Source organism: Triticum aestivum, chromosome 5B (genome assembly GCF_018294505.1).
Source record: "Triticum aestivum cultivar Chinese Spring chromosome 5B, IWGSC CS RefSeq v2.1, whole genome shotgun sequence".
Classification (NCBI taxonomy): Eukaryota; Viridiplantae; Streptophyta; class Magnoliopsida; order Poales; family Poaceae; genus Triticum; species Triticum aestivum.
The window spans coordinates 644,061,015-644,073,640 of NC_057807.1; positions in this window are offsets into that span (position 1 = coordinate 644,061,015).

Sequence of the window (12,626 nt, forward strand, 5' to 3'; positions counted from 1 at the left end):
TTGGGTGCTCTAGTTCACCTCCTAAGCACATGAGGTGTTCGATGAAATGCCCGAGCCACACTAGTTAAGCTTTCTCCTCTCAAAGCTCGACCTCGGAGCTCCATTTTTTTCGAGATTTGTCTAGATTTAGCGCTCCGTCACGCCCCGTCCCCGTTTTCATCGCCGTTGATCGCCCGCGCCGATCTCGTCGCCGGCACCACCGTGGTGAGCCTCTTGTTCTTATCTTCTTTCTGATACTTGTCTGATTTTCTTACTTTAGATAGATATTTGTCTGATTTTCTTACTTTTGACACACATAATTATATATAATGCACGCAGATGAACCGGCAATGGATGTATGATGACAGACACACCTCCGAGTACATTAGGGGCGTGCATAATTTTCTCGAAGTGGCTGAGGCAAACAAGCAGAATGGTTTATGTGTTGTCCATGCACTAAATATGGGAATACGAAGTCTTACTCTGACCGGAAAATCCTTCACACCCACCTGCTTTACAAGGGTTTCATGCCACACTATAATGTTTGGACGAGGCACGGAGAAATAGGGGTTATGATGGAAGACGGCGAAGAAGAAGAGGACGATGACAACTATGTGCCCCCTGAATACGGTGATGCTGCAATGGGGGGAGCTGCTGAAGATCAAGAGGAACCAGACGATGTGCCCGATGCTGCTGCAATGGGGGAAGCTGCTGAAGATCAAGAGGAACCAGACGATGTGCCCGATGATGATCTCCGCCGGGTCATTGTCGATGCAAGGACGCAATGTGAAAGTCAAAAGGAGAAGCTGAAGTTCGATCGCATGTTAGAGGATCACAAAAAAGGGTTGTACCCCAATTGCGAAGATGGCAACACAAAGCTGGGTACCGTACTAGGATTGCTGCAGTGGAAGGCAGAGAATGCTGTGCCCGACAAAGGATTTGAGAAGCTACTGAAAATATTGAAGAAGAAGCTTCCAAAGGATAATGAATTGCCTGACATTACGTACGCAACAAAGAAGGTCGTATGCCCTCTAGGATTGGAGAAGATACATGCATGCCCTAATGACTGCATCCTCTATCGCGGTGCGTATGAGGATTTGAACGCATGCCCGGTATGCGGTGCATTGCGGTATAAGATCAGACGAGATGACCCTGGTGATGTTGACGGCGAGCCCCGCAGGAAGAGAGTTACTGCGAAGGTGATGTGGTATGCTCCTATAATACCACGGTTGAAACGACTGTTCAGAAACAAAGAGCATGCCAAGTTGATGCGATGGCACAGTGAGGACCGTAAGAAAGACGGGAAGTTGAGAGCACCCACTGACGGGTCACAGTGGAGAAAAATCGAGAGAGAGTACTGGGCTGAGTTTGCACATGACCCAAGGAACGTATGGTTTGGTTTAAGCGCGGATGGCATTAATCCTTTCGGGGAGCAGAGCAGCTATCACAGCACCTGTCCCGTGACTCTATGTATGTATAACCTTCCTCCTTGGATGTGCATGAAGTGGAAGTTCATTATGATGCCAGTTCTCATCCAAGGCCCTAAGCAACCCGGCAATGACATTGATGTGTACCTAAGGCCATTAGTTGAAGAACTTTTACAGTTGCGGAATGGAAACGGTGTACGTGTGTGGGATGAGCATAGACAGGAGGAATTTAACCTGCACGCATTGCTGTTTTTAACCATCAACGATTGGCCCGCTCTCAGTAACCTTTCAGGACAGACAAACAAGGGATACCACGCATGCACGCACTGTTTAGCTGACACCGAAAGTATATACCTGGGAAGGTGCGGGAAGAATGTGTACCTGGGCCATCGTCGATTTCTTCCGACCAACCATCAATGTTGAAAGAAAGGCAAGCATTTCAAAGGCGAGGCAGATCACCGGAAGAAGCCCGCCATGCGTACCGGTGATCACGTACTTGCTATGGTCAATGATTTACACGTAATCTTTGGAAAGGGTCCCCACGGACTAGCTGTTCCGAGTGACGCTGAGGGACACGCACCCATGTGGAAGAAGAAATCTATATTCTGGGACCTACCCTACTGGAAAGACCTAGAGGCCCGCTCTTTGATCGACGTGATGCACGTGACAAAGAACCTTTGCGTGAACCTGCTAGGCTTCTTGGGCGTGTATGGGAAGACAAAAGATACAACTGAGACATGGGAGGACCTGCAACGTTTGCACGAAAAAGACGGCATGCCTCCAAAGCAGTATGAAGGTCCTGCCAACTACGCTCTTACCAAAGAAGAGAAGGAAATCTTCTTTGAATGCCTGCTTAGTATGAAGGTCCCGACTGGCTTCTCGTCGAATATAAAGGGAATAATAAATATGGCAGAGAAAAAGTTTCAGAACCTAAAGTCTCATGACTGCCATGTGATTATGACGCAACTGCTTCCGGTTGCATTGAGGGGGCTTCTATCGGAAAATGTCCGATTAGCCATTGTGAAGCTATGTGCGTTCCTCAATGCAATCTCTCAGAAGGTGATCGATCCAGAAATCATACCAAGGCTAAGGAGTGATGTGGTGCAATGTCTTGTCAGTTTCGAGCTGGTGTTCCCAGCATCCTTCTTCAATATCATGACACACGTCCTAGTTCATCTAGTTGATGAGATTGTCATTCTGGGCCCCGTATTTCTACACAATATGTACCCCTTTGAGAGGTTCATGGGAGTCCTAAATAAATATGTCCGTAACCGCGTTAGGCCATAAGGAAGCATCTCCATGGGCCATCAAATAGAGGATGTCATTGGGTTTTGTGTTGACTTCATTCCTGGCCTTAAGAAGATAGGTCTCCCTAAATCGCGGTATGAGGGGAGACTGACTGGAAAAGGCATGCTTGAAGGGGAGACAATAATATGCAGGGATGGATATTCTTGGTCTCAAGCACACTACACAGTTCTACAGAACTCTACCTTGGTGACCCATTATGTCAATGAACACAAGAACAGTCTGCGCTCCAAACACCCGGAGCAGTGCGGCGACTGGATTACTTGTGAACACATTGGGACTTTCAGCAGTTGGTTGGAAACACGTCTCAGAGGTGAAAACACTATTTGTGAGGAGTTGTATTCGTTGTCCAGGGGACCATCTTCGACTGTAATGATTTGGAAAGGATACGAGATAAATGGGAATACATTTTACACGATCGCCCAAGATCAAAAGAGCACCAACCAAAACAGCGGTGTCCGCTTTGATGCATCCACCGAGAGGGGAAAGGACACATATTATGGTTACATAGTGGACATATGGGAACTTGACTACGGAGTAGATTTTAAGGTCCCTTTGTTTAAATGCAACTGGGTCAATCTGTCAGGAGGCGGGGTACAGGTAGACCCACAGTACGGAATGACAACAGTGGATCTGAACAATCTTGGGTACACTGACGAACCTTTCGTCCTAGCCAATGATGTGGCATAGGTTATCTATGTGAAGGACATGTCTATCAGACCGAGAAAAAGAAAAAATAAGGAAGCGAATACATCATACGATGAGCCAAAGCGCCACATAGTTCTTTCAGGAAAAAGGGACATCATGGGAGTGGAGGGCAAGATAGACATGTCCGAAGATTATGAAAAGTTTCATGAAATTCCTCCTTTCAAAGTCAAGGCTGACCCAAGCATCCTGATAAATGATGAAGATTATCCATGGTTACGGTGCAATAAGGCAAGGACACAAGTGAAGAAAAAGTGAAGACTTTGTCCACAACTATTATGATGATACCATGCTAACTTTCAACCTTTTCGTAGTTCATTTGAAATGCCTATTGTAACAGACAAGTTTCCATATGAAATCCTGATACTTCGAAAGAGATTGTCCGTTTTGTACATGAAGTGCATCCAGTTTTTGCCGTAACCCACTCAACTTTCTTGCACATGCTATGTGGATGAAATGATGATACCATGCCAACTTCCAACCTTTTCAGAGTACATTTGAAATGCTTTTCAATTTCAGGGTCTTATAGCTCAAAATAATCAGTAAATGCATGAAAAATAACAAATGAAGTCAGAAAGGGTTGAAAATTGATGATGTGGCTTTGAATGGTGCATTTTGAACACACACAAAGTCAGGAGTTCAAATAAGTTTTAAAAAATGAAATCCTTGTGTAATAGATGAGTTTCCGTATGAAACCCTGATACTTCGAAAGAGATTGTCCATTTTGTACACGAAGTGTATCCAGTTTTTTCCATAACCCTCTCAACTTTTTAGCACATGCTATGTAGGTGAAATGATGATACCATGCCAACTTTCAACCTTTTCAGAGTTCATTTGAAATGCTTTTCAATTCAAGGTCTTATAGCTCAAAAAAACAGTAAATGCTTTTATAAAACTCTAATAGCAAAAGGAATCAACTAAAAAGCTTTTATAAACCTCTAGTATTTTTTAAACTAAAATTATATAAAATTTATGCAACTAAAATTATCAAAGTATTTTTGGTTCAAAACATGAAAAGTAGAAATAATTATCATAAAGAATTTTTTGTTAGAAACTTTAGTAGCAAAAAGAATTGTCATAAAGATTTTTTTGATAGAAATTAAAATAACAAAATATGTTTTTAAATATAATGATAAAACACAGTAATATTAAATAACAGGAAAAAGAATTAAAATTTACACAAACTAGTGATTCACACAAAATTCAAAGAATTAAAATTTAAACTATTCAAATTTGGAAACTAATGGAGTAACAGAAAGGTTATAATTTTTCTAAGCTAAAAGCAAAAGGAATAAAAAATAAAGCAAAAATCAAAAGAAAATAAATAATTCAAAAAACAAAAAAATACTGAAAAAATAAAAAATGCCGCCTAATGGGCCACACGGCCTGCATACGACTAGAAACCCATCTGTACATGGGCCAGGATGCAGGCCCAATAGGCCCAACACGGCAGTGACAAGGGTAGGCAACTAATGCCTGCATATTAGAGAGGAGCTCAACACCTGAGCTGCACCGCAGCTTATAAACAGGTGTTGAGCTCTCTCAGCTAGCGAGGTGGGACTAAACTTCCCACCGCACCGCGCCAGCACAAGGCCTTTGGTCCCGGTTGGTACCACCAACCGGGACTAAAGGGGTGCATTGGTCCCGGTTGGTGGCACCAACCGGTACCAATTCCCCCCCTTTAGTCCTGGTTGGTGGCAGCAACCAGGACCAAAGGCCTCTGCTTCCCGCCCTTTGGGCTGCTGAAAAGAGGTGGCACCTGGCCCTCGTCTTATAGCCAGCTCTTCCTCTCGATGCTCCTCGGCTGGGTGAGGTGGTACTAAAAACCGAAGCACACCAGCAGCGGGGGCGAAGGGAGGCACACGTTCTGGGAGGTTAGCTTCAGCGGGCCGTAGCTGCTTTGTGCCAGTGTTGATCTTCTTCCCCTCTAAAAGAAGAGAACCATGGCCTGTTCTTTCCTTCAGAAAAGAAACAGGATCTGCATCCACGCCGGGAGCAAGCTGCGGATCCACGTCGCCAACGCTGAGCTGTGTGTAACCGTCCTCGACAAGGGGGTGCTTGGGCGACGAGGTGGGCGACGTGGTGTCATCGGATTCCCACATCGCGCAGCGCACAACAGGGACTACTGTGTGCGAGAGAAAGGCAGCCAACCTCCGTGTCCCAGCGGGGCGATCACTTGTAGCCCGTGCCGAGAGAGACAACCCCTTGCCAGATATCCAAATAAGTTTCAGCTTTGTAGTCCAATCCAATCCATTACAGTTTCAGCATGTAAAGCGCAACAAGCTTCCCTTTAGTATATCTTGATACTGAACACGATATCACTCTCATACCAAGAGCTCTTTTGATGTAACAACAAATACTCAAACGGGCGATTTGATTATTTGCCACCATTTACTTTGGTCTTTGATAATTTGCCACGGATTACATTGAAATTGATCAGGTGCCCCCCCTTAGTTTGCACTTTGTTCTTTCGCCACTTGTGTTAACAAAAATAATCTTTGCAAAGGAGAAACAACTCTAGTGCATAAAACAGAGGACACTTTTGCCCTTTTACCTGTTTGACTAAAACACATGGGCTGAACTCTAGCTTTTGCTCACTCCTGACACACAAACGCCACCACTGTCGTCACCCTGTTGTTCCCTGGAGTCCCCTACTGCCCCGCCACCACCTCTTCCTCTTGCTCCCCTTGCATCTCGTCGCCTCTCCCTGCTGCTCACGGCGAGCTGCTCTTGGCAGCCGCCGTTGCTCCCATTCTGAACGTGCTGCTGCTGCTGCTCGAGGGACTAGTACGTGCTGCACCTCTTCATTGTCCCTTATGCAAACTAGCTGATCTAAAACTTGAAATACATGGAACATTGAACCTTTGATCCAAATAAGTTGAAAATTCCCAAAATAGTTAGATTTTATTGTTGAATTTCTGTTTTTTTTTAAAAATCAAGAACTTTCAAAATTTTGTCAAAATTTACAACTGAAAAAATGAATTTAAATTTCCTCCAAAATGGCTCATCCAAATGAGCTCAAATTATAGCAGAATAGTCACACATATATGGTTGTTTTTTTTAAATTATTTCAATTTTTTTTGGGTTGTTCAAAAAAAGGGCAGAATTTGGGTATCATTTTGGCCTAATTTGGACAACATTTTGGTTGTTTTTCAAACTTCTCACAAAATTTATGCACATATGATTCAAAATATAACATATATTTTCAGATGAGCATATTCATGTACCATCACACAATTTGAACACAATATAGCATAAAACATATATTTCACATGTCCATACATCATCCATTTTCATACATCATCTAACATAAGGCTGTGATGTTGCACAAATTAGTAGGGGCTGCCAAGTCTGGCATATTACAACCAAAAACATAAGGCAATAATTGGTGCCATGTTGAACACAAAGTAATGGGTGCCAAGTTTGACATATTACAACCAAAAGCATAGAGAAAATAGAAGATGATGCACAACACTAGATCTTCCTTCTCTTCGGGGTCAACTTCCTAGCTTTCGAGGTTGAGGCCATGTCATATGCCATCGTGGTGTCCTTCATAATTGGGGTAGGTTGCTGCGATGCCTCATCGGCCAATGCCATAGCCAACATCTCGCATGTGTTGAGAAATATAAGATTTGGGAGGAAAAATTAACATTACAAAGAACAGTTGGTGTGTTTACCTTCTAGTCACAGGATTGGGACTGCCTTGAAGATTCGGTGGCATGGTGATCATGTGCCTATTGGGAGTCACAACAACTTCAAGTTGTGGTGCTGCATGTGTTGCCTCATCAGCCAACGCCGTAGCCAACATCCTGCTTGTGTTGAGAAATGTAAGAATTGCAAGGAAAATTAAACATTACTATAGAATGTGGTTATGTTACCTTCTTGTCACTGGATTGGGACTGCCTTGAAGACTAAGTGGCATAGTGATCATGTGCCTATTGGGAGTCACAACAACTTCAAGTTGTGGGGCTGCCACTTCAGGTTCCGGTGCCGAGGCATCATCATCAGCTGGATACCTTGTTGCTCTCTTCTTTCTTTTCCTGCACGTAAACAAGTTAGTACATTAATCATTACAAGTGATGAAATAAACATTGATCATTTACAAGTACCTTGGCTTTGGTCCATTCAATGGACACGTGGACTGCCTGTGGCCTAAACTGTGGCATCTTTTGCATCTATTCTTGTCGCCTAGCTGTTGTACCTTCTCCACCTTCTCCACCTTCGAGGAAGCTCTTGTACCTGTTCTTTCTTCTTTTTAGGACCACCATCTCCACCTTCGAGGAAGCTCTTGTACCTGTTCTTTCTAGGCCTTCCAACACCTCTTTTATTGTCTAATGGAGCCTCCATGTCAAATGGAAATTGTACATGTGGCCATTGAGACCTATTTGTCAATGGCTCAATCTCTCCAGCATATGCTACCCGAAACTTCTCTAGAGAGAAATAGTCATGCACATAATCCTCCCATCTGGGATTCCTTCTATCTAGCAAGAAAGCAAGTGCATGCTCACAAGGCTTCCCTATGTGCTGCCACTCCAAGCATGTGCACTCGCTTTGGTCAGTTTTCACAACATGTCGCAAGTTGTATTTACTTGTGTCCCTCACCTCACAACTTGCAACTCCAGATTTCCCAACTTTCAAATGTTTAAGTCCTCTTGTCCTATTATGAATCTGTTGGATGATGGCTGGAATAATTTTTCCTTTCAATTTCATTCCAATCTTTCTCCTTTTCTCATGAAGTTTCATGACTAGCTCTCTAAGAGTGTCAGCTAGCTCATCAGGTGGCAAATCTTTGTAATCTTTAATCCAACCATTAAAATACTCGGCAAGGTTATTGTTGATGTAATCACATTTAATGGAGGGGTCAAACATGCATCTCAAAATACTTTATGGAGGATCTATCTCAATCAAGCTCCAATCTATGAGTGGTTCTTCCTGATTAACCATGGAGGACTCACATCTCTCAGTACTATCAACCACATCAAAAACAGTTTGAGATTGCATTGTGGCCGGGTGGTCAACATCATCTGGTGAAAACTCCACATCATCAGGAAAAACTCTATATTGACTACCCATTGTCTGTGCCATCTCGAAAGCTGACAAGTTTGAATTGTCAACAACCACAGAGGAGCTAACACTGCATTCTACAGATTTGTTAGTTGTCTTTTTTGGAGCAGCCGGCTGTTTGGGAGCAGCTAGCTTTTCGGAGCAGCTTGCTTTTTCGGAGCAGCTGGCAATTTGGGAGTAGCTGGCTTTTTGGGAGCGCGCGGATGTTTGGGAGCACGCGGCTGTTTGGGAGCATCTGGCTGTTTTGGAGGCCTCTTTCCTACTTTCTTTGCATTGGGTGCCTCCAACGTAACAACCTCAGCTAACAGAAATGATTTCTTGGCCTCAAAGTCCCAATGATTGCCAATAAAATGCGAATTTAGTTGCTGACCATTAAGTACAAGATCAACTGTGCTCTCGATAGTGTCTAATGCAAACAACCGCACCTCCTGGCCTATCCCCATTTTGATATGTTCTGCCACAGCTTCATTGAAGCTAAGCCATGACATACCAGAATGTTGAAATCAAACACAACATCATGTTTGTTAACAACTTGCTCGCTTCCATCATCAAGCTTGTAGACATAACGAGCTACTCTAATAGTTAATGTGAAAACCAACGGCGGCGGAGGCGGCCTACTCGACAATGACCAATAACGAACAATATATGATGGAGTTAGCGTCTATTCGCTAACATGCATTCAGATGAGCACCAAAAAGAAGCTACTTTGCTTTCTCACCTCAACTCCGGAACAAAGAAAAGAGGAAATTCGAAGCCATCTGCAACAACGTGCTCACCCGTCTTCGGTTCAGCCATCTCCAACACCTAGCTCATCTGAATGATGTGGTCTGCAACAACAAGCAAGCAAACAATCTGAATGATGTGGTCTGCAACAACAAACAAGTAAGCAAATAATTTTTGAGACAAATCTACATATATGATTTTGAGACAAATCCAGCAACTGACCCCGCACGGCCAAGTGCAGCAGCAGTGGAGGCGCGCATGGGCACACGGGTGATGGGGACGCACGGGCAAGTGATGGCTGGAGTGGCGGCGCACAGGCAGGTGGTTGCTGGCGGTGGACCAAACCGCAAAGGGCGGCGGAGCAAAACTTGAGGGTCGGCGGCGGCGACTAGTCACCCTAACCCTATGTGCCCGAGGAGAGGAGCAGGAGAGAGGGAGGGAGCGGGAGAGAGACTCACCTCCTGGCCGGGAGTCCAGTTGCCGCCGCCGCCGATTCCAGTAGCCGCCGATGTCGAGTCCAGTAGCCGCTGCCGCCGTGCAGGGAGCGGGAGAGAGAGACTCGCTTCCTGTGCGAGGGAAGGGGATGAGAACGATGAGCGACTGGATCGATTCTGGTCAATCGATTGGCAAGTGTATTTTGGTCTTTGTTTGCGGGACCCACTTGCCAGAGGACAAATTAGTAAAGTGCCAGGTAAAGGGTGTCATGGGATCAATTACAAAGTAACGGAGGGCAAATCATCAAACTACAAAAAAAGTGGTGGCAAATAATCAAATTGCCCTACTCAAACCAGGTATGCGGCTGGAGCTTCAAATGTGGGCGCAAAACTATCCGGCAATGGCGGGCATAGATAATATAAATAACCCCACTAGTCTCCCTCACCTTTTACATCTTGGTTTGCACTCCAACACCTCGATGTCACTATCAACCATTTTTATGAAGCTTTGCCGCCTCCACCATGATGCGACTTGGACGCTTCAATCTGGATGCTCAACAGCTCAACGTAGTGACAACGCTAGGATGTTGAGATTCCTAGGAAAGGAAACCCTTGCTCGAGATGACAGAGTTTAGCAACCATTGAGTCCCTTGTGGCTCACTGTCGTGCAAACATTTAAGGTGCAACAAGCGTTTTAGTTAGATTGCTATCGAGTCTTAATGTTACGAACCTAGCTAGTACTACTCAATCAGACAAACGGAATTGCTAATCTCTCAATTGATTCACCGAGTATCCAAGTCTGATTATGTTAGGTACCAGCTCGATCTATTCACTAGGCTTCAGATACAAGTCTCAAATTCGAATTACAACCAGCCTCTCGTTGTTCTTGTGGAAGATGAAGAAGGAAGGTAGGTGGGGAAAGGGAAGAGGAGAGAGCCGCCGTTCATTCTGATACTTCTGAATTCCGTCTCCCTTGTCGCTCGAGAGAATAAGTACGGTCAGAGGCAACGTGGGCTCAGCGGGCCCACTCCGGCCCGACGAATCTCGTGTTGGACTGTACGATCCTCTTGGGCTTGCTGTCGATCTGCCTTGCCACCAGGTCATCGTTGCTAGTGTGACACGCTGCTGCGGCAGCCCTCTTGGCCGTGGCTGTCAAGGCAGGTCATGTGCTGACATCCCCTCCTCCTTGAGAGCCGGCTTGTCCCCAAGCCAGGAGAGTAGGGTAGCGGTCTTGCATCGTCTTGGCGTCTTCCCAGGTGGCGTCGAGGACGGAGGGATCAGACCAGCGCACGAGCACATGTTGACGCCGTCCTTGCGGGGTGTGGCGCCATCTTGTATTAATGATCTCGACCGGCGTCAGAGGTTCATCTGATGGGGTTGGCAGCATCGTCTCAACCGGTGTAGCAATAGATAAGGCTTGGCTTAGCTGCGACACGTGGAAGACGGGGTGCACCTTGGCACTGGCGGGCAGCTCGAGCCGTAGGCAACGGGGTTGACGACGCGGATGATCTTGTAGGGCCCGAAGTAGCAGAAGGATAGCTTGTGGTTGGAACGACGAGCCATCGTTGTCTGCACATATGGCTGCAGCTTGACGAAGACGGAGTCCCCGACGATGAAGGAGCGATCAGAGCATTTCTTGTCAGCTTGACTCTTCATAATGTTGCGTGCTCGATGTAGGTGCTCCGAAAGAACTTGCTGCATGTGCTTGCACTCTTCGAGCCAGTCTTTGAGCTGTGGCAACTTGCATGTGGAAGTGGCTTCGATTCTGGCTCATGGCCATAGAGAGCTGCAAAAGGGGAGGTATTGAGAGCAGAGTGAAAGCTGGAGTTATACCAAAATTCTGCCAGAGCCAAGTATTGGTGCCACTTGTTTGGGTTGGCGTGGGTGAAGCATCTAAGGTAAATCTCCAGGCACTGATTGACACGCTCCATTTGCCCGTATGTTTGCGGGTGATATGGCGTGCTCATATTGAGCTCGGTACCGATAGTCTTGAAGAGCTCGCGCCAAAAAATGTTGGTGAACGCGGGGTCTCTATCAGAGACTATTGCTTCAGGGAGGCCGTGTAGTTTGTAGATGTTCTCCAGGTAAGAATGAGCCACTTTGGCCACCGTGAATGGGTGGCTAAGAGTGAGGAAGTGGGCGTAGCGGGTAAACTTGTCAACCACAACAAGAATGCAATTGAACTTGCCAGAATAAGGAAGGCCATCAATGAAGTCCATGGTGACTACCTTCCACGCGCCATCTGGAACTAGGAGAGGTTCGAGCAGGCCGGGGTAGCGAACGCGCTCTGGCTTGGCTTGCTGGCATACGGAGCACGACTGCACATATTTCTTGATGGCGGAGGAGCATGTAGGTCACTCACACTTCGAAATGGCCGCCCATTGAGCTGTCATGGAAGGCGCAGAGCATGCGCTGTTGTAGAGAAGGAGAGCCTTCGAGCCAGATTGTGTCTCTAAAGTATAACAAGCCATCATGCATCTGGAAACGCTTCCTAGGATCCGGTCGTCTGTCAAGGTCACGGATAATATGATGCACTTGTGTGTTGGTCCCGTAGCTAGCCACAATATCGTCTAGCCAGGCAGGTTCGCAAATTGAAATAGCTGTGATGGAGGCATCCGGGGTACGGCAGGACAGAGCATCAGCGGTTAAATTGGTTGGTCCCAGTCGGTAGCAGAATTTGTATATGAGCCCGAGCAATTTGGTGAAGGCCTTTTGTTGTTGGAGAACGTAGTAATTTCAGAAAAAATCCTACGCACACGCAAGATCATGGTGATGCATAGCAATGAGAGGGAAGAGTGTCGTCCACGTACCCTCGTAGACCGTAAGCAGAAGCCTTATGACAACGCGGTTGATGTAGTCGTACGTCTTCACGATCGACCGATCCAAGTACCGAAGGTACGGCACCTCCGCAATCTGCACACGTTCATCTCGGTGACGTCCCACGAACTCACGATCCAGTAGATCTTTGAGGGAGAGTTCCTCAGCACGA